The sequence below is a fragment of the Megalobrama amblycephala genome, linkage group LG8, assembly GCF_018812025.1.
Source record: "Megalobrama amblycephala isolate DHTTF-2021 linkage group LG8, ASM1881202v1, whole genome shotgun sequence".
NCBI lineage: Eukaryota > Metazoa > Chordata > Actinopteri > Cypriniformes > Xenocyprididae > Megalobrama > Megalobrama amblycephala.
In genome coordinates, this window is record NC_063051.1 from 1111045 (window position 1) to 1130000 (window position 18956).

The window sequence follows — 18956 nt, forward strand, 5'->3', positions numbered from 1 at the left end:
CTGGGAAGCCAGTATTTGTGGTTGATTGACATTCTCTCACACTAAATGTTTTGAAATGCAACTCCTTATAAAATATGCTGGAATGCAGATGGAAGCAGAGAAAGAGAAATAGAGCAACTTTCGAACATAGTGGACTGGCACATGGGTGCAGGTTTGTGCATCGACCAGCATGCACCTGTCCAGTCTCCACTTCACACGACTAAACAAGCGTGACTGCTGCACATCATCTCTGCTGACACAAACACTTCTGGAGATAGACACGGCTCTACCTGACAGCAACAAAAACACATGGGGGAGAAAAGAGAAGAAAAACAGATACAGATCCATGAGTGAGAAAGAGATGAGCAGATGGTGAAGATAATGTAAACCAAGAAAAAAAAAAAAAAGCTATCTTTGAAATGTTCAGCAGCATGTCTCAAACTGTTCTCAGATTCGACAAGATGCCAAAGTCTGGAATCAAATTCTGAAATCTCAGTGTGAATGCAAATTTTTTTTATCAAATTCTTCCAAATTCAAATGATATGAGCTGCTATCCACATTATTACTCTATCAGGGCCAAATTTTAGTTGACAAGTTGACAAGAATTGTTCAAAAATTCTATATACATACATAGGCCATCTGAAGTAATCTGAAGTCATTTACTTCCCATTTGATGTCAGACAGACAGACGGATAGATAGATAGATAGATAGATAGATAGATAGATAGATAGATAGATAGATAGATAGATAGATAGATAGATAGATAGATAGATAGATAGATAGATAGATAGATAGATAGATAGATAGATAGATATTTTTAGATTTTGTTTTTTAGAGTAGCCACCTTTCATTTGTCTTTAAATACTGTTAATCTATATTTTATGTAACTTTATGTATTGGTTCCTGGTTCGTTTAGAATGAAACATAACCGAAAAGCGTCAGTTATAAACTCTCAGTCTGTTCTATTTTTATTTTATTTTATTTTATTTTAATAACGATTTGGAATGCTTATTTTTAAGATGTTTTTGAGAAATGCAGCCCTGAACGATTGACCAGCTGTCAGCCGCTTCATCTTTTTGACTGACTCGTTCACAAGAGTCGTTTGATCGCGAATCGAACTTGACGAATCGCATTGTGCAGTTTCTGCTTTCAGGAAACACGCTGATTATCTGACTAAAGCGCTTTTGAACAAAGTTTTCCAACTCTTGTCACTCTTTTAAAAGGTTGCTCTGGAACTGGTCTGGAATGACAACAATTCTGACTGAATAACAACAGACTCATCTAGCCTATATTAAAATACGAGGTAAATGAAACATAAATAGAAAGCTCCATAATTAAGTCTCCTGAGCTAAGAAAGAACAACCAGCTTATAAACAAATTCCGCTTTTGTTGAATGAAAAACAGAATTTTAGACATTCTTTCCTCTTTCATGCTTCACAGAAAAAGAAAGTCATATGGGACTGGAACGACACAAGGGTGGGTAAATGATGACAGATCTGTCATTTTTTGAGAGAGGATCTTTTTAACGTTGCATCCTTCAAAACAATCGTGTTGAAAACATTCTCCATTCTCCTCATTGAGCAATCAGATGTCAGACCAATCATCCTCTCCTTTTGTGTGTCACTGTCACTGCAGCAGCTCGGTCTAAAGTTGATCTCCAAGACAGTTACTATGAATATAACAGCTACTGCGGTGAAGAGAGGCAAAAAAAGACCTGAAAATCCGGTTTGGAGAAGTGGAGTCCCTCCCAATGCATCTTTCTCAGGTATGTGTGTGTGTGTGTGTGTGTGTGTGTGTGTGTTTTCTCTTTATCACGGAATAAATTAGAGCTCGACTCCTTTCATGTTGTGATGGTTTCTCATTGTCTTGGGTGTGAGAAAAAAAATCAAACTGTACAGATGCAGTGAGTCACTCATTCAGAGGCACCATGGGCTGGGAAGGAAACATAAGAACAAGGTGTGCTGGTTTTTGGCAGATGTTTCAGCTTAAAGAGCAGATCAGCTATTGGGAAATCACATTTCTGGGTGGTGGTGACAAACACTGAGGAAAGACAGATTGTTATTTATGATTTCCAGTGAACAGATGCAGAACAAATATCCTGCTATTACTTGAAGTTGTCTTATGAGTTGCACTGCAACTTTTATTCAGTGTTTTCCAGTACTGTACATTGTTAAATGGAGATACAGGGAAAACACTTCAATTTTCATATAATATATTAATATATTGCACATCACCTACTTTCTCATAGAGTCTGAAAACGGTTCGTTTGAATATTCAGTCTCTCTAAACCCCTCCTTTCCACAAGCCTTCTCTGCTCTGATTGGTCTGACGGCCCAGTCTGTTGTGATTGGTCGACCGCTTACAGAGTGTGTTGGAAACTAAACACCCATTACCATATCTGAATTTCAGCTTCAGCTCTTCCTCGATACACAGTGATATGAACAGTAACGCTGGTCGGTTTTACCATATCAATTCCAGCGCATCCTGCATCCAAAGTGGATTCGCAGCACAGAAAACAGCGTCTTTTCGACATGAACAACACAAACCAAACTCTTCCAGTCTCAGCTACAACTACGGTGTTTGAGGCGGGGCAAATTTGACATTGTTCGTGGGCAGCCAATGAAGACCATAGACTGGCATTATGCAAATTTGTTACATTGTTATGTAGGTATGTAGCAGGAATTGAGACTGGAATTGCTGACGACTCGTTTCAGGCGGTTCAGAATCGATTCTTTCTTTTAGGAGACAGTAACTTCATTTGTTGCAGACATTTTACATTCACAAACAGCTATATTATGCACTTCATGAAATGTAATATTCGAAAAAAGCACTTTAAGCCATCATAAGTGTTCTCCAAAGGCTTTTCCAAAAATGTGGACAACTTAATTATCCTAAATCTCTCGGCTTGTTTGTTGTTCTCTAAGAAGATTTTTGCCACGTGGATGATAAAACAGGTGCTAACCACATTGCAACACCTTGAAAACCACACAACACCCTAGTATATTGTGTTGGTGAGTTTTGCATGGGCACACGTTTTCATCAGAATGTAAAAATGTAGTTCTCACATGATTATGTTTAGTATTTAAAGCCACTCGGTGTCTTGTGTAGCAGCAGAAGTATGCCGCCCGTGAGAGAGTTCCAGTCTGAACGTGTCAAGCTGTGACACGTTTTGCTGAATTCGCACAGTACATGTAATAAGGCGAGAAGTGTAACCCTTTACAGGCAGCATGAGAGAAGCAAAGCCCTTAATTCCACTTAATCAACTGAAAGGATTTACAGAATGAGAGAATACAAATGTTTCCGGATGTTTCCAAAATAAGAGGCATTAGGTGAGATGTTAATCAAGGACAGGCTGAAGATTATACAAACACACTGGAATGAAAAATGCCTCTTCTAAGTTTCCCCCCCTTATACTTTCTTTTTCTTTTTCTTCTCCCGTCATGGTCTGTTGTATTTATTTATGGTTAGTTAGCAAGTAAAGGCTCACTTCATAAACCCAAGTGCACTCATTGACCTATCAATGTTAGCCTTCTATCAAGATTACATGCAACAAAACTGGAAGTCAAGACTTGTATGAGCGTAAAGATGAATATTATAGAGGTAAAAAAGACAAGACATACAAATTAGGCACTTAGTAATGATTTAACCCAGAATGATGAAGCATATCTATGTGAGCTGTTTCATCTGGACAAAGTAATTTTTGGGGTTCTAATCAAGCCATCCTTGTTGGACAGTAGAATAATATTCTGTACATTCACAACGTTTCGTGTCTCTGTGTTTTTGGTTGCTAGTAGACATCCATACTGGTTAAACTGATGCCAACTAACTATATCTAGGGTTTTAAACTATGCATACTTTTATATTTCAGAGATATTTATTTATATTTCTTTTATACTTTTTCCCCCTTTTTGTTTTACGAAGATCACATAAAAACTTTTTGTCTTTATTTTTGCTATTTATACAATCAAACATTTTGCACAAAATATTAAAATAGTTTATGATGTTTCAGTCTTATTTAGATAATTAATAATACAAAAACATAATATAAATGAATAATAATTCATATTTTTATGGTGGATTCACAGATATTGAGATTGAAAGTGTGGATCTGAGACAAGATTAAAACACTAATTCCCAAACATAAAATATATTTGTCCCACACTTTCAGTCTTAAAATCTGTAAATCCACCATAAAAATGAGAGAGAGAGAGAGAGATATATATATATTTATAATTTTTTTTTTTTTTTTTTTTTTTTATTTATTTAAAGGATATATATATATATATATATATATATATATATATATATATAAATAATTTAAATAATACAATAATTTTATTATTATTATTATTTTTAATCTAAATACGAGTAAAATATCCATAAACTACTTAAATATTTTATTGTGTAAAACTGATGATTTCTATCAATTTTTTATACAAATTCTAACTGTCCCTCAGTTATGGTGTCACTGTCTCCACAATCAGCAATTTTGCCCCAAGTAATATTTTTTTATGTAAGTATACTTGTTTACCAAGAAGACGTCAGTGAAGAGCTTGAGATGAAATATGAGACATGTGATCAGTGAAAACAAAAGACAAACAGAACGTTTCCAGAAAGTAAATATCACTGGTGAACAGAATATTGTTATTGTGCATCATTTCCAGTCAAGCTGTAATTTGTTAAATTATGCTATTTAAGTGTAAAAATAGTGTTGTGTGGATTTAGGATGCATAAAATTCTAGCTGTGACATTAATTTATGACAAATAGCCATTTCCACCACAGAATGCATCAAATTAAATAAAGTACAGTTACAGTGTGAAAAGAGTGTTTTAAGTGGGGTTTTTTCCAGAGAGATCCTGTTGGAGAAACATCCAGCTATTTAGCTATTTTTTACAATGTTTGTACACAAAAAAAGATCCTAAAAAAATATGCTTTCCAGATGATGCATTTTATCACAGATGTTGATCTAAATGATTAAACACTTGCAACCTTTAATAAACCAAAGTGATTTCAATTTACCGACTATCCATCAGTCGAATCACCACTTTTACTTTCATTTCAGTTTGTTGTTTATTTTAGACATTCCCCAGTCTACAGTATCATTGTGTTTGTCTTTTCTTCTCGGTTTGGCATGAAAGCGCTTCTCAAAGGTTTTTGCATGTTATGCTGGGCTAGACCAGGCTGAGCCTGTTGTGTGTACTTGGCCTACAGGGAGAGGTCACTCAAATCTGGGGCAAGACGAGGAGGTCAGAGGCAGTTGAACCAAAAGCGTGTGAAGGTGATCTCCCCGATATACACTCTTTGTGTACGTCTGTGTATCTGCGTGTGTGTCTAGGGGGCTGAAGCAAAGGAAGTGGATGAAAGAGGCAAAGCAAGGCCAAGGGTGGGAGGGGAGCCGCATGTAAACATCCTGCGGGCAACGGGACTCATCCTGGGAAATATTTGTCTTAGCTGGTAACGCAGAGAGGCAGCCAAAGCCTTCATCTGGCCCTCAGCTATTTTCTCAGAAAATCTGGAGGGACGAAGGGCGGAAAGGAGATGGACAGAGAGAGAGAGAGAGAAAGTACAGTGATGGGTAAATGGCAGAGACGTCATGTACAGTGGGAGCGTGTCTTCACCACTTTCTGGCATGGATGATTTTGTCCACACCACTTTATGTCACCAAAAACACTAGTGTTTTGTTTTGTGGCATTGGCATATTTTTTGTGTCAAGCATAAACAAGTTTAAAAATCAAGACATTTTCTGTTTGAATATATAGTTAAGTGTAATTTATTCCTGTGATCAAAGCTGAATTTTCAGCATCATTACTCCAGTCTTCAGTGTCACATGATCCCTCAGAAATCATTCTAATATGATGATTTGCTGTTCAAGAAACATTTATGATTATTATCAATGTTGAAAACAGTTCATATTTTTTGTGGAAACTGATACTTATTTTTCAGGATGCTTTGATGAATAGAAAGATCAAAAGAATAGGTTTTATTTGAAATCTTTTGCAACATTATTTATAAAACATTTTTTGTAACATTTCGCTACATTTAATATAAAATGTTGTATTTTATTTATAAAATGATAAAATCTTTACTTTCACTGTTGATCAATTTAATTCTTGCTGAATAAAAGTATTAATTTTGAGCCACACTTGGTACTTTTGTGGTCAAAAGTGGCCGAAGCCTTGAAATGTAACCTTTCTGGGGTTCAAGTCATCTTATTATTTGCACTTTAAATTTTTTTTCATGATTTGTTATCACAACATTTTTTTTGTCAAATCAACTTAGATAATTAATGTGGTTCAGATAACATAATATTTTGAGTTTTTGTCGATTAAACCAATCGCCTTCATTGTATTAACTCAAATTTTTAATTTTAATGAATTCAAAATCTCAAAAGGCAACCAGGTAACTTACATTTTTAAATTAAACCAACAATTCTTTTTTTGCAGTGTGGAAACTAAAAAAAATATAATATTTGCATTCTCACTTGCTCTAATAGCTAAAGAAAAAAAAATCCACAATAGCATTTCTTTACAAAAGAGGAAAAAAATATTGCGATATTTATTGTTAGTCAGAAGAGAAAAAGATGGCAAAAACTCATACAGCGGCATTAACTAGTTGTCTGAAATTTAATGCCAAGGTAATATAGTGTTAAACATTAAAAAAAAAAATGAAAGTATAAAAAACTTTATAATGTTGATGACAAGGATGAAAAGGGTCCGTTCTCTCACCACCATTTTTTAAAACAAAGTGACGCCCATGGCAAACGTCTGTAGATGTTGACCAATCCAAGAGGGCAAGAGGAAGAGAGGAAGATAGATGCGGACAGGCAGTGTTGGCGTTGGGGGCGAGCGTCCGGAGGGCAGGCGTTCAGGCGCAAGTGATGATTGGCATCATGGGAGCCCGAGGGCGGCAGCAAGGAGTGTTGGAGGCTTCTGGAGGTGGAGAAAGCAACCTGCAGGTCTTATCTGAAGAACACTGCAGTCTTTTAAGATCTCATCTGACACTGCTTCTCAAGGCTGATACACACAAACGCAGAAGGAAACGGTCACATCTTGTAGCTCTCGCTCACTGTACGGGCTTACACACGGTCATACGTGTGGACACACATATATATCGCAGCACAAGATTCTCATTATTAAGATTAACATAATAAAATGTGACATAGAGGAGCTTGTATTTATTCTCCATGCAGCGGTATGGATGTCTGTAGGCACAAGCCCTGTGGTGCAGCTGTTCCTTACACTGATAAAATGACACAATGCATTCGCATTAAACCCATCTCAGAAGATCTGGATAATGATGATCATGTTTGGTGATATTGTGCTTATTTTGTACGCTTGTCATCAGACAATATGGGTTCGAATATATAGAGAGCAGGATGGCTGAAAAAATGGCGATAAATATTTATAAAACAATTTAATAGTAGTTAAAAAATTGTGTTTCGTATAGTATGTGTTAACAAAATACTAAAAAAATTACATTAAAAAGGCTATCATAATATTTTGCTGTTGATATTTATATACTATTATGGTGTTTATTCATATTTTAAATGAGCTTTTATTTGTATATTTTCAGTTTATTTTAATTTTAGTTTATGTTTTGGTAATTTTAATATGTGCTTTTGTCATTTTTAGCAGTTTTTAAAAATATTTCTATTAAAATTAATATTAATTTTCTACTTCACTTTTAATTTTAATATTTATTTATTTATTTACTTATTTATTTTAATTTTGCATATAGTCAGATTCAGGCGGTCACAGGCTTCAGTTCCCATCAGTTTGGTGGACAGCACAATATATTTCAGCATAACAGAGACTGGAGGGACTGTCTGAGAGGGGCTTACATACTTATACTGTACTTGGGGGACAAATGTGTCCTCATTTGCAAAAACGAAATAAAGTATATAGTGATTATTTTTTTTTTTTTAAATTGCAAAATGTTTTCTATATAGTATGCCCCCATTTAGATATCTAAGTGTGTGTGTGTTAAATCGAACAATTAGAGTCAGTTCTTATTGTAATTGTTTCACAGTATTGAGTTCTTAAAGGGGACCTATAATGCCCTTTTTATGTAATATAAGTCTCTGGTGTCTCCAGAATGTGTTTGTGAAGTTTCAGCTCAAAATCCCCCACAGATCATTTATTAGAGCTTGTCAAATTTGCCCCTGTTTAGATGTGAGCAAAAACATGCCGTTTTTGAGTGTGTCCCTTTAAATGCAAATGAGCTGCCAGAAGAGGGCGGAGCTTTAACAGCTCAACAACAACAAAGCTGGAGAATCTCACGCAGCCAAAATGAGGATTGTCAGTAACGGTGTTCAGCCTTACATTGTTCAAACCGGAGTCGACACTGATGGAGAGACTCAGGAAGAAGTTACAACTTTTAGACGTTTCTGAATGGTTAGAGGATAAATTGATGTAGTTGCTGTGGAGTTGATTCAACTCATCCACTAGCATGTGCCGTCATGTTCATCTTTTGTGTTGAATTGACCCTCGTTTGTGAAGCAGTCCGGCGTAAAATGACAGCATGACAACAACACTCTACTACAACAACTCTTCCTCTTCTCTAAAGCAGCCCAACATGGCCCCGCCCCCTTTGTTGAGTGTTCTCGGGGGCGGGGTTTATGTCAATTTTGGGGTTTGTGATGTCACTAACCTGGGAAGAAGCTCATTGTAGTCCCTACCAGCTATTTGTTGTAGTCCTTAAAAAGTGATTTCTGTAAAAGAAAATATCTCCCTTTGCATTGAACTTTGAGTGTCGTAACTTTGCAGATGTTGTTTATGCTCAAACAGCAACATTACACACTAACTAAAGTTAAAAAAGTCAATTCATAATCAACCACCCCTTTAAAATAATTATTAGTTCTTTCAATAATGCTGTAATGTATGGCCCTCCTATTTGTTTGAATATAATTTCTTGTGATCATTTCATCAACTGCATGGCAACTCCCTGACAACCACTCAGAACACAGGCAGGATTTTTTGCACAGGCAAATTTTAATCAGTTTTCATAGGAGAATGTAAAAATCTAGCCGTAACCTCTCTGCTATACTGACTCACAAGCCATTTGGAGACAATGCTAATGTTAGAGAGTTTGAGAAAGACGTGTTTAAACACGCAGCGTTTCACTGGAGGTAAAGTGACTGAATGGAAGAAATTAACAGACACACACACACACACACACACACCGATATGAGTAAGCAGGCCAGCTTTTTTTTCAGGATTTATTGCAACAAGTCTGTGTTGGTTTCTTTACTCAGTGCTGTGGCCAGTTTTAACATTTTCACTTTCTCATAATATCATTTTTATGTCATAAACATATGCATCTTTTGAGGCATAGAGCATGGGTTGCATTGCAAGGAAGCAAACCAAGCCAATTGATCACAGTTTGTTTTTTATAATTGTTCTCATCTGTAGCGCAGGGACAGTTTTTGTAGTGCATGCCATAACAACGCCCCGATTCAGTTTTGTAACAGAAGGAAATGTCATATAACTGAATCTCATAGACATAAATAGAGTCTCACTGCTTGCTCGGGATCACGAACTGGGTGTTAAATAACACAAGTAGCACACATGCATTACAGATACGGCAAGTGCAATAACTTATATTTACATTATGATTATGTTGTGTTTGTTATACTAATATTGATATTAGGGACGCTTAATGTGCAGGCTTAAAGTTGACATGAAACGGAAGTTGCGCTAGTCTTTTCTTCTCTATATTGTGACATAAATCTGAGTGAAACAGCTGCTCGAACAAGAACAAATGTGGGGCAGGGCTTGATTTTGTCCGTGGAGGAATTGATTGGATGGTTGTGGTTTGCTATTGGTGGATCTCATGTGAGTGACAGGTTGCCCCGCCCTCGTCATCAGAGAAGAGGGAGGGAAAGTTATTTTGATTAAACATCACGGGGGCACATGAATTTTAAAAAATATTGATGTGCACAGATCAATAATTTATAACAAACTCTTTCTCATGCAATTCTAAACTGAAACTATACAGAATAGTATATACTGTATGTATTTAGAGTGCTTTTATGGTGCATTTTCACTTTAAATGATTGCCAGAACAGAATGTTTCTTTTGTGCCGTTTGAAATGCACATACAAGCCCTTTTATGCTCCGCAAGTGGAAGGGGGGCATATTATGCAAGAGCCTGTGGTGTTGGAAGGGCAAATTACATCGCTGTCTCTTCCAGTGAACGTCACATTGTCACACACACTGCTGTCCTTCCCCAGAGCTCAGTGTAACCCTGAAGAACACACACACAAGCGTACACACACACGACTTATCGAGTGCACAGAGCAGTCATTGCACACCATAAAACACCATTTCTATTAAAGTGTAATGGAGTAAGACAGGCTGGTTACACTAACATGATGAAGAACTTTACCACCAGAGTAGTGTGGATGTCACAAATCGCTTATTTAATCGCCAATAAGAGTTAAAACAGATCAGCCCACCAAATCAGAACAATCTGTTCCAAAAACTAGTGCATGCTTTTATAAGATCATGGTAACCGACTAGTAATGACTAAAGTGTTACCAAATCCGTCAGAAGAAATTACTATCCAAAAACCTCAAATGCTTGCGCTGGCTTCAGTCATTACGAGGGAGTTATCATGAGTTTCACTTTAGAACTTTGTCCCAAATAATTAGTATTTGGTAATAGGGTTTGGTTGATGATGATTTTCACTTTAAAATAATGTTAGAAATAATCAGTAATTCCTTTAAATTGATGTAGTAACATGTGAGTCATTACTAACCTTACAAAAACCTCAAAAGCTTCAGTCATTACTGTGGAGTTATCATGCTTTTCACTTCAGATTACTGTTCCAAATAATTAATTAATCCTTCTGAAGGATTTGATTTGAGTCGACTAGTGGGTTTCCATGATCTTTAGAATTAATTATATGTTATGCGTAATTCACATTAATTATGAGCCTGTATATACAGTAGTAGTTCTAGGGTTGGGTATTGTTTGGATTTTAATGATTCTGATTCTGCTTACCGAGTCCTAATTTTGATTATAATAAGGTAAAAAAAAAAAAAAAAACACATTTACATAAATGTTTTTTTTAACCTAAATTAAATATACGTTACAAATATAAATTAAATATACATTACAAATATAGTTACAAAAGTTAAGTCAAGAACAGTGAGTGAATCTTTATTTGATTCATGTTATTATAGTGACTGCGGCAGGAATATTAGGCTGCTGTCACTTTAAGAGCTGCACTGATCCAATATACTGTTAAGGTGATGATGCACAGGGCAACTTTTTGGGCAGTGTTGCCATTAACGGGCAACCTGGTGAGAAACAGGGCAACTAATTAAGGCAACGTATTGGCAGCAACCAATCAGAGAGGAGCAAATCTATTGCCAACCCAATAAATACTTTATTATAAACAGTTGTTATGCATTTTATTCCAACTTTTCAAATATTTTCTTATTTTTATTAGATATAAATGCCTTTCCGATCTGATTTGTGATAGGAAAAGGGAGAAGAGCGAGTTTTTTTTTTTTTTTTTTTTGTCGATCGCGTCAAAAGCTACTTACACATGCCATACGCCCTACAGCCTACACCACTACAGATGTTAAATAAAACTCGTCTTTTTAGTATTTAACTGAAAACATTTGATGGCTAAATTACAGCCTGCGCACATTAAATGGGACATCTGTTGGTATTTTAAGCATTAAATGAGGTAAATTCCCTGTTTTGGGTTGACACAAGATATAAGTTAATCTTGACATTAGTGTTTATGAGGCCTAAATTTAAGATTAATTCTGTTCATCATATAAAGCGATCAAGTCTCTTCAGAAAATTTGGACCAAATTAATTCATATGGATTAGTTTTACAATCTCTTTAGTGCTACAGTAGTTATGTAGCTGTCTATGGAGGGACAGAAATCTCTCAGATTTCATCAAAAAGATCTTTATTTTTGTTCCGAGGATGAGCGAAAGTTTGGAACGACATGAGGGCGAGTAATTAATGACAGAATTTTCATTTTTGGGTGAACTAACCCTTGAACTTACGGTGCTGTCTAGGTAGGCCGCTCACTAGGTTTTGAAACAGTGCCTTAATGTAAGATCAGGGAAGGTCAAAAGCATCCAGTGAAACAGAAGACAGTTCATTTTTATTGTCTCTCTGTCTATCCATCTTTCTGTCTCCCCTTAAGCCATGCAGATGAGTCTTGCGAAGATTAATTAGTGAATTAACTGAGCCTCCCTCAGGACTTTAGCCACGCCTCCTGCCGTAGGAGGTGCACTCAATTAGATCTAAACAGAAGCTTTCTCAAGTTCCTGTGGGGAGGGGGACCTTTTAATTGAATTATCATTACGCCCTGTCCTGATTATTCTCTTTGCATTGTCCTCCATCGTGTTAGACGTCCTGCCTTCAGCGACAGCTCGTGAGTTTAATGTGAGTAGAGAGGGATACACACGTACATGCATGTAACCCCACTTCAGCTGCATGACCTCACATACACCACTGTGTGAATGATATGTATACATATATATATGATAAATAATGTTGACATTAATCTATTGTTTAACATCAATATTTTAGGCTAAATTTCATATTTACATTCAATGAAAATGTATATATTTTAGTGCACTTTTTTCACCATTTATTTGATCTTTATTCCATGGTGTCTCTCATTTAAAGTCAACATAAATCAAAACTGACACTCTTTACATAAAGGATTAGTTCACTTCAGAATTCAAATTTCCTGATAATTTACTCACCTTCATGTCATCCAAGATGTTTATGTCTTTCTTTCTTCAGTCGAAAAGAAATTAAGGTTTTTAAAGAAAACATTCCAGGATTTTTCTCCATATAGTGGACTTCAACAGTTACCAACCGGTTGAAGGTCCAAATGTCAGTTTCAGTGCAGCTTCAAAGGGCTCCCAGACGAGGAATAAGGGTTTTATCTAGTGAAACGATCGGCTATTTAAAAAAAAAAAAAAAAAAGTATACTTTTAACCACAAATGCTCGTCTTGCACTGCTCTGCGATGCTCCACGCATTACGTAATCACGTTGGAAAGGTCACGTGTGTAGTAAATGAACATTCCTGATCTTGTGCAGAATTTAGCATTGCAAGTTATTTCAAATATCAAATCATATCAAATGACTATCGCAAATCTCTCTTGCATTTTCAGTGGCTTGCCTCCAATTATAAAGTTCTATTATGGTTGCAATGTCCACTTTAAAGGATCCAGGTAAATAAAACTAAACGTCTTTGTTGAATATCTTGTTTCATTCAGGGATACAGTAGATTAAGAGAGTTAAATGGGTCGTGAATGGCGTGTTTTGATGACTTTAGTAACTGTAAGTAGAAAAATGATGCAATAATTAAAAAGCATGCTGTTTTTTGTTTTATTCTAAGCATGCATATGCACAGGTTCAAACAGGTATTCAGAGATGCACAACCAATTTTAAGTTGTGATAATTTGGCATTCAGATGCTAAAGTCAGCAGATTGCATTGTTCTGGGTATTTTCCTGTTGCTCAACATGGAACATGTTATCATTTCTTACATGTAAATGTTTGACACATGCACACAGATGCAAGTTGAGGCATGTTTGTGCTCAGTAGGAGGAAGTTTGTGCTCCTGTGTGGAGTCACTGGTGCTGATTGACAGGTGATATACTGCAGAGTTTTGTGTACTAGCATGTAAATGGATGATGTTCTGGTCACAGATACGGCTCGATTCCCTCCAGTTTACCAAAAATAACGGTTCCAATCTGAACCCAAAAGATTATTTTTTTCCAAGGGTGGTATTAAGAAATATCCAATTTTAAAGGGATAGTTTTGGACCCCACTGATGTGTTTATTGTATAAAAAAAAAGTGTTCAGAATATCTTCTTTTTTGTTCTGTATAAGAAAGAAAGTCATATATGCAATTTATATTTTTGGTGATTTTCATTTTAGAATGATATATTTTACTGTAGGTATATTTTAGAATTTTCATTAAATCTTAAGCCAAGATCTCGGAAGTTCAGTGTTCTAAATCAGAACTTAAACGAAGTCTCCATGGTTACTAAATTGATACAATTCTGAGTTGGGATGTTTCTGTAATACCGCCCCAGATCTTTAAAACACCATCTCCAGGGAACCATATAGCCAACTCAAAAACCCCATATAGCCCAAAATGGATCTTGATAAGAAGAACTGTCCCGTGGCACACAGCCCTGTGTAAATTTAGATGTTTGTTCCCCTCTGCGGTGATCCGCGAGACTCCTTCTGTGATGGCCGACAGTGTGTCTGCTTTCAGTCCCTCTACATCTGCAACTGATCTCCACCAGACCAAAGATTCTCAGAGAGCGAGAGAGAGAAAGCAAAAGGGAGTAAAAGAAAAAAGGGGGAAAAAGTAGTTTACAGCACATTGGTACATCCTGTCTTAATGAGAACCCCCATCTGTCCCCAGCAGGACGGAGAGAGAGCCGCTGCTGCGGAGAGAAAGGACAAATAAAGGAGGAGAAACTGAGGAGCCAAGAAAGGGGCGGCTCGGCTCTTAGTCACGGGGGCCCCGTGGTGACCCCTGCGTATAGACGCTTCTCATTAGCTTAAGCCAGGGAAGCTTGTTAACCTCGCTAATCGCAGAAGGAGCTCGCAGAAAGAGCTGGAATTTACTGCCAGTTTTTTCCTCATCAAAGGACGGCATGTTGCGGAGAAGGGGGGTCGGGTGTGTGTTTGGGGAAGGTGTGGGTTTGCGTTGACAGGACCGCCAGATAATAGCATCCCGTGATGGGAAGGAGTGTTCGAGGCAGGTGTGAGAATTTTGGGTGTACGTGTATGTGCAAAAGTGAGGTGTCGGGAAGCGCTTCTCTTATGGTTTGCAGGGCAAATGAAGCAACCAAAGTGCAAAGTTATGGTTACTGAGGTGCTCTAAGTGGTTTTTTAAGTGTTGCTAGGATGATGGAAAATTGACACTGCGTCCGAAATCAAATACTTCCCAGTTCCCTACTGTACTCTAAAAAATGCTGGGTTAAAAAACAAAAAAACCCAAATTGGGTTAAATATGGACAAACCCAGTGAGTGGGTTGCTTTGTATGGAAGCTTGTTTTCACCACTAAATAAATAAATAAAAAAGGTCATTGCAACTTTTATTTCACAATTCTGACTTTTCTTCTCACAACTGCGAGTTATAAAGTCAGATTTGTGTGATATAAAGTCAAAATTGTTAGTTATAAAGTCAACATTTCTTGATAAAAAGTCAGAATTGCGTGAAGTCAGAATTCTGTGATATAAAGTCAGAATTGTGAGTTATAAAGTCAAAATTGAGTTATAAAGTCAGAATTGTGAGTTATAAAGTCAGAATTGTGAGTTATAAAGTCAAAATTGAGTTATAAAGTCAGAATTGCGAGTTATAAAGTCAAAATTGTGAGTTATAAAGTCAGAATTGTGAGTTATAAAGTCAAAATTGAGTTATAAAGTCAGAATTGTGAGTTATAAAGTCAGAATTGCAAGATATATAGTCAAAATTGTGAGTTATAAAAAATTGTGAGTTATAAAGTCAGATTGCGATTAAAGCAAGATATAAAGTCAGAATTGTGAGTTATAAAGTCAAAATTGAGTTATAAAGTCAGAATTGCGAGTTATAAAGTAATTGAGTTATAAAGTCAGAATTGTGATATATAAAGTCAGAATTGTGAGATATAAAGTCAGAATTGCGAGTTATAAAGTAGAAATTGAGTTATAAAGTCAGAATTGTGAGTTATAAAGTCAAAATTAAGTTATAAGGTCAGAATTGCGAGTTATAAAGTCAAAATTGAGTTATAAAGTCAGAATTGTGAGTTATAAAGTCAAAATTGAGTTATAAAGTCAGAATTGCGAGTTATAAAGTCAAAATTGAGTTATAAAGTCAGAATTGTGAGTTATAAAGTCAGAATTGCAAGATATATAGTCAAAATTGTGAGATATATAGTCAGAATTGCGAGTTATAAAGTCAAAATTGTGAGTTATAAAGTCAGAATTGTGAGTTATAAAGTCAAAATTGAGTTATAAAGTCAGAATTGCGAGTTATAAAGTCAAAATTGAGTTATAAAGTCAGAATTGTGAGTTATAAAGTCAGAATTGCAAGATATAAAGTCAGAATTGTGATATATAAAGTCAGAATTGTGAGATATAAAGTCAAAATTGAGTTATAAAGTCAGAATTGTGAGTTATAAAGTCAAAATTGAGTTATAAAGTCAGAATTGGGAGATATAAAGTCAGAATTGTGAGTTATAAAGTGAGAAATGCAAGTTATTGTGAGTTATAAAGTGAGAATTGCGAGATAAAGTCAGAATTGTGAGATATAAAGTCAGAATTGCGAGATATAAAGTCAGAATTGTGAGATATATAGTCAGAATTGCGAGATAAAGTCAGAATTGTGAGTTATAAAGTGAGAATTGCAAGATATATAGTCAAAATTTTGAGTTATAAAGTCAGAATTGTGAGATATAAAGTCAGAATTGTGAGTTATAAAGTCAAAATTGAGTTATAAAGTCAGAATTGTGAGTTATAAAGTCAAAATTGAGTTATAAAGTCAGAATTGTGAGATATAAAGTCAGAATTGCGAGTTATAAAGTAAAAATTTAGTTATAAAGTCAGAATTGTGAGTTATAAAGTCAAAATTAAGTTATAAGGTCAGAATTGCGAGTTATAAAGTCAAAATTGAGTTATAAAGTCAGAATTGTGAGTTATAAAGTCAAAATTGAGTTATAAAGTCAGAATTGCGAGTTATAAAGTCAAAATTGAGTTATAAAGTCAGAATTGTGAGTTATAAAGTCAGAATTGCAAGATATATAGTCAAAATTGTGAGATATATAGTCAGAATTGCGAGTTATAAAGTCAAAATTGTGAGTTATAAAGTCAGAATTGTGAGTTATAAAGTCAAAATTGAGTTATAAAGTCAGAATTGCGAGTTATAAAGTCAAAATTGAGTTATAAAGTCAGAATTGTGAGTTATAAAGTCAGAATTGCAAGATATAAAGTCAGAATTGTGATATATAAAGTCAGAATTGTGAGATATAAAGTCAAAATTGAGTTATAAAGTCAGAATTGTGAGTTATAAAGTCAAAATTGAGTTATAAAGTCAGAATTGGGAGATATATAGTCAAAATTGTGAGTTATAAAGTCAGAATTGCAAGATATATAGTCAAAATTTTGAGTTATAAAGTCAGAATTGTGAGATATAAAGTCAGAATTGTGAGTTATAAAGTCAAAATTGAGTTATAAAGTCAGAATTGTGAGTTATAAAGTCAAAATTGAGTTATAAAGTCAGAATTGTGAGTTATAAAGTCAAAATTGAGTTATAAAGTCAGAATTGTGAGACATAAAGTCAGAATTGTGAGTTATAAAGTCAAAATTGAGTTATAAAGTCAGAATTGTGAGACATAAAGTCCGAATTGTGAGTTATAAAGTCAAAATTGAGTTATAAAGTCAGAATTGTGAGTTATAAAGTCAGAATTGTGAGATATAAAGTCATAATTGCGAGTTATAAAGTCAAAATTGAGTTATAAAGTCAGAATTGTGAGTTATAAAGTCAAAATTGAGTTATAAAGTCAGAATTGCGAGTTATAAAGTCAAAATTGAGTTATAAAGTCAGAATTGTGAGTTATAAAGTCAGAATTGCAAGATATAAAGTAAGAATTGTGATATATAAAGTCAGAATTGTGAGATATAAAGTCATAATTGCGAGTTATAAAGTCAAAATTGAGTTATAAAGTCAGAATTGTGAGTTATAAAGTCAAAATTGAGTTATAAAGTCAGAATTGCGAGTTATAAAGTCAAAATTGAGTTATAAAGTCAGAATTGTGAGTTATAAAGTCAGAATTGCAAGATATAAAGTAAGAATTGTGATATATAAAGTCAGAATTGTGAGATATAAAGTCAGAATTGCGAGTTATAAAGTCAAAATTGAGTTATAAAGTCAGAATTGTGAGTTATAAAGTCAAAATTGAGTTATAAAGTCAGAATTGGGAGATATAAAGTCAGAATTGTGAGTTATAAAGTCAGAATTGCAAGATATATAGTCAAAATTTTGAGTTATAAAGTCAGAATTGTGAGATATAAAGTCAGAATTGTGAGATATAAAGTCAAAATTGCTTGATATGAAGTCAGAATTATGAGTTGTAAAGTCAGATTTGTGAGAGATAAAGTCTCTGCTGGTTAAAACAACCCATTTGCTGGGTTTGTCCATTTTCAACCCAACTTGGGTTGGGTTGGGTTTTTAAGCTGGTTGTTCATCATCTTTGATCACAGAAATAAATCATATTTGACTATATATTCACATAAAAAAACAGGTCTTTTAAATTATAATAATATTTCACAATATTACTGTTTTTACTGCATTTTTTTTTTTTTCAAATAATTGCAGCCTTAGTGTGGGAGACTTCTTTCAGAAACAAAAAATCCTTTAAACAGAAGTGTTTATTTTAAATGGGTAATATTACACACATGAAAAAGTGAAGGTATGTAGAGAAGGGAGCATCAGGAAGCTTGTTTGTTGGGCGTCAGAATGAAGCAACCAACGACTCAACCCATTAAAGTTTTACGAGCGCAGCTCAACGGACAGGATGGCTTGCATGTTTTCCCTCATCTGAATGCACACACATAAAAAAAAGACTTTTTAAAACAAAGTTGAATTTCGACACAAAATACCCAACCTGCAGGTTAGTAAGGGCAGCTAAACTTCATCAAGTGCAGTTCCAGTGGTAATAGTGAAGTGTTTCGCTCCTGTCATGCATGAACATCTTCAAGCCTGCAGCAACTTGTCTTGTTTACCACAGGCATGAGGCTCGCTGCTTCCAGGAGACTTTCCACCGCTCACCTTCTTGCATACCTCTCGCAGCGCGTCACTCACAATACCGTTCGTAGATCCGTTTAATTTGTGTTCAGAAATATGCCCGTCGTGCTTCGCTCTTGGAACTACATTTAAGAGCCATTTCAGAAGAGATTCATGGTTCAGCGACTGGGTTTCAGTGCATTGTGGGA

General features: G+C 35.2%; 1 long non-coding RNA gene across 2 annotated transcripts in view; it reads left to right on the forward strand.

Annotated features, from left to right (window-relative positions):
* Positions 1-1044: 1044 nt before the first annotated feature.
* LOC125273359 overlaps positions 1045-18956 on the forward strand; it is a 53121-nt gene continuing 35209 nt past the window's right edge. For both annotated transcript variants that reach the window (XR_007186058.1, XR_007186057.1), the window contains exons 1-3: positions 1045-1283; positions 1421-1456; positions 1616-1745. This is a non-coding gene — a long non-coding RNA (uncharacterized LOC125273359). The remainder of the gene's footprint in view (positions 1284-1420; positions 1457-1615; positions 1746-18956) is intronic.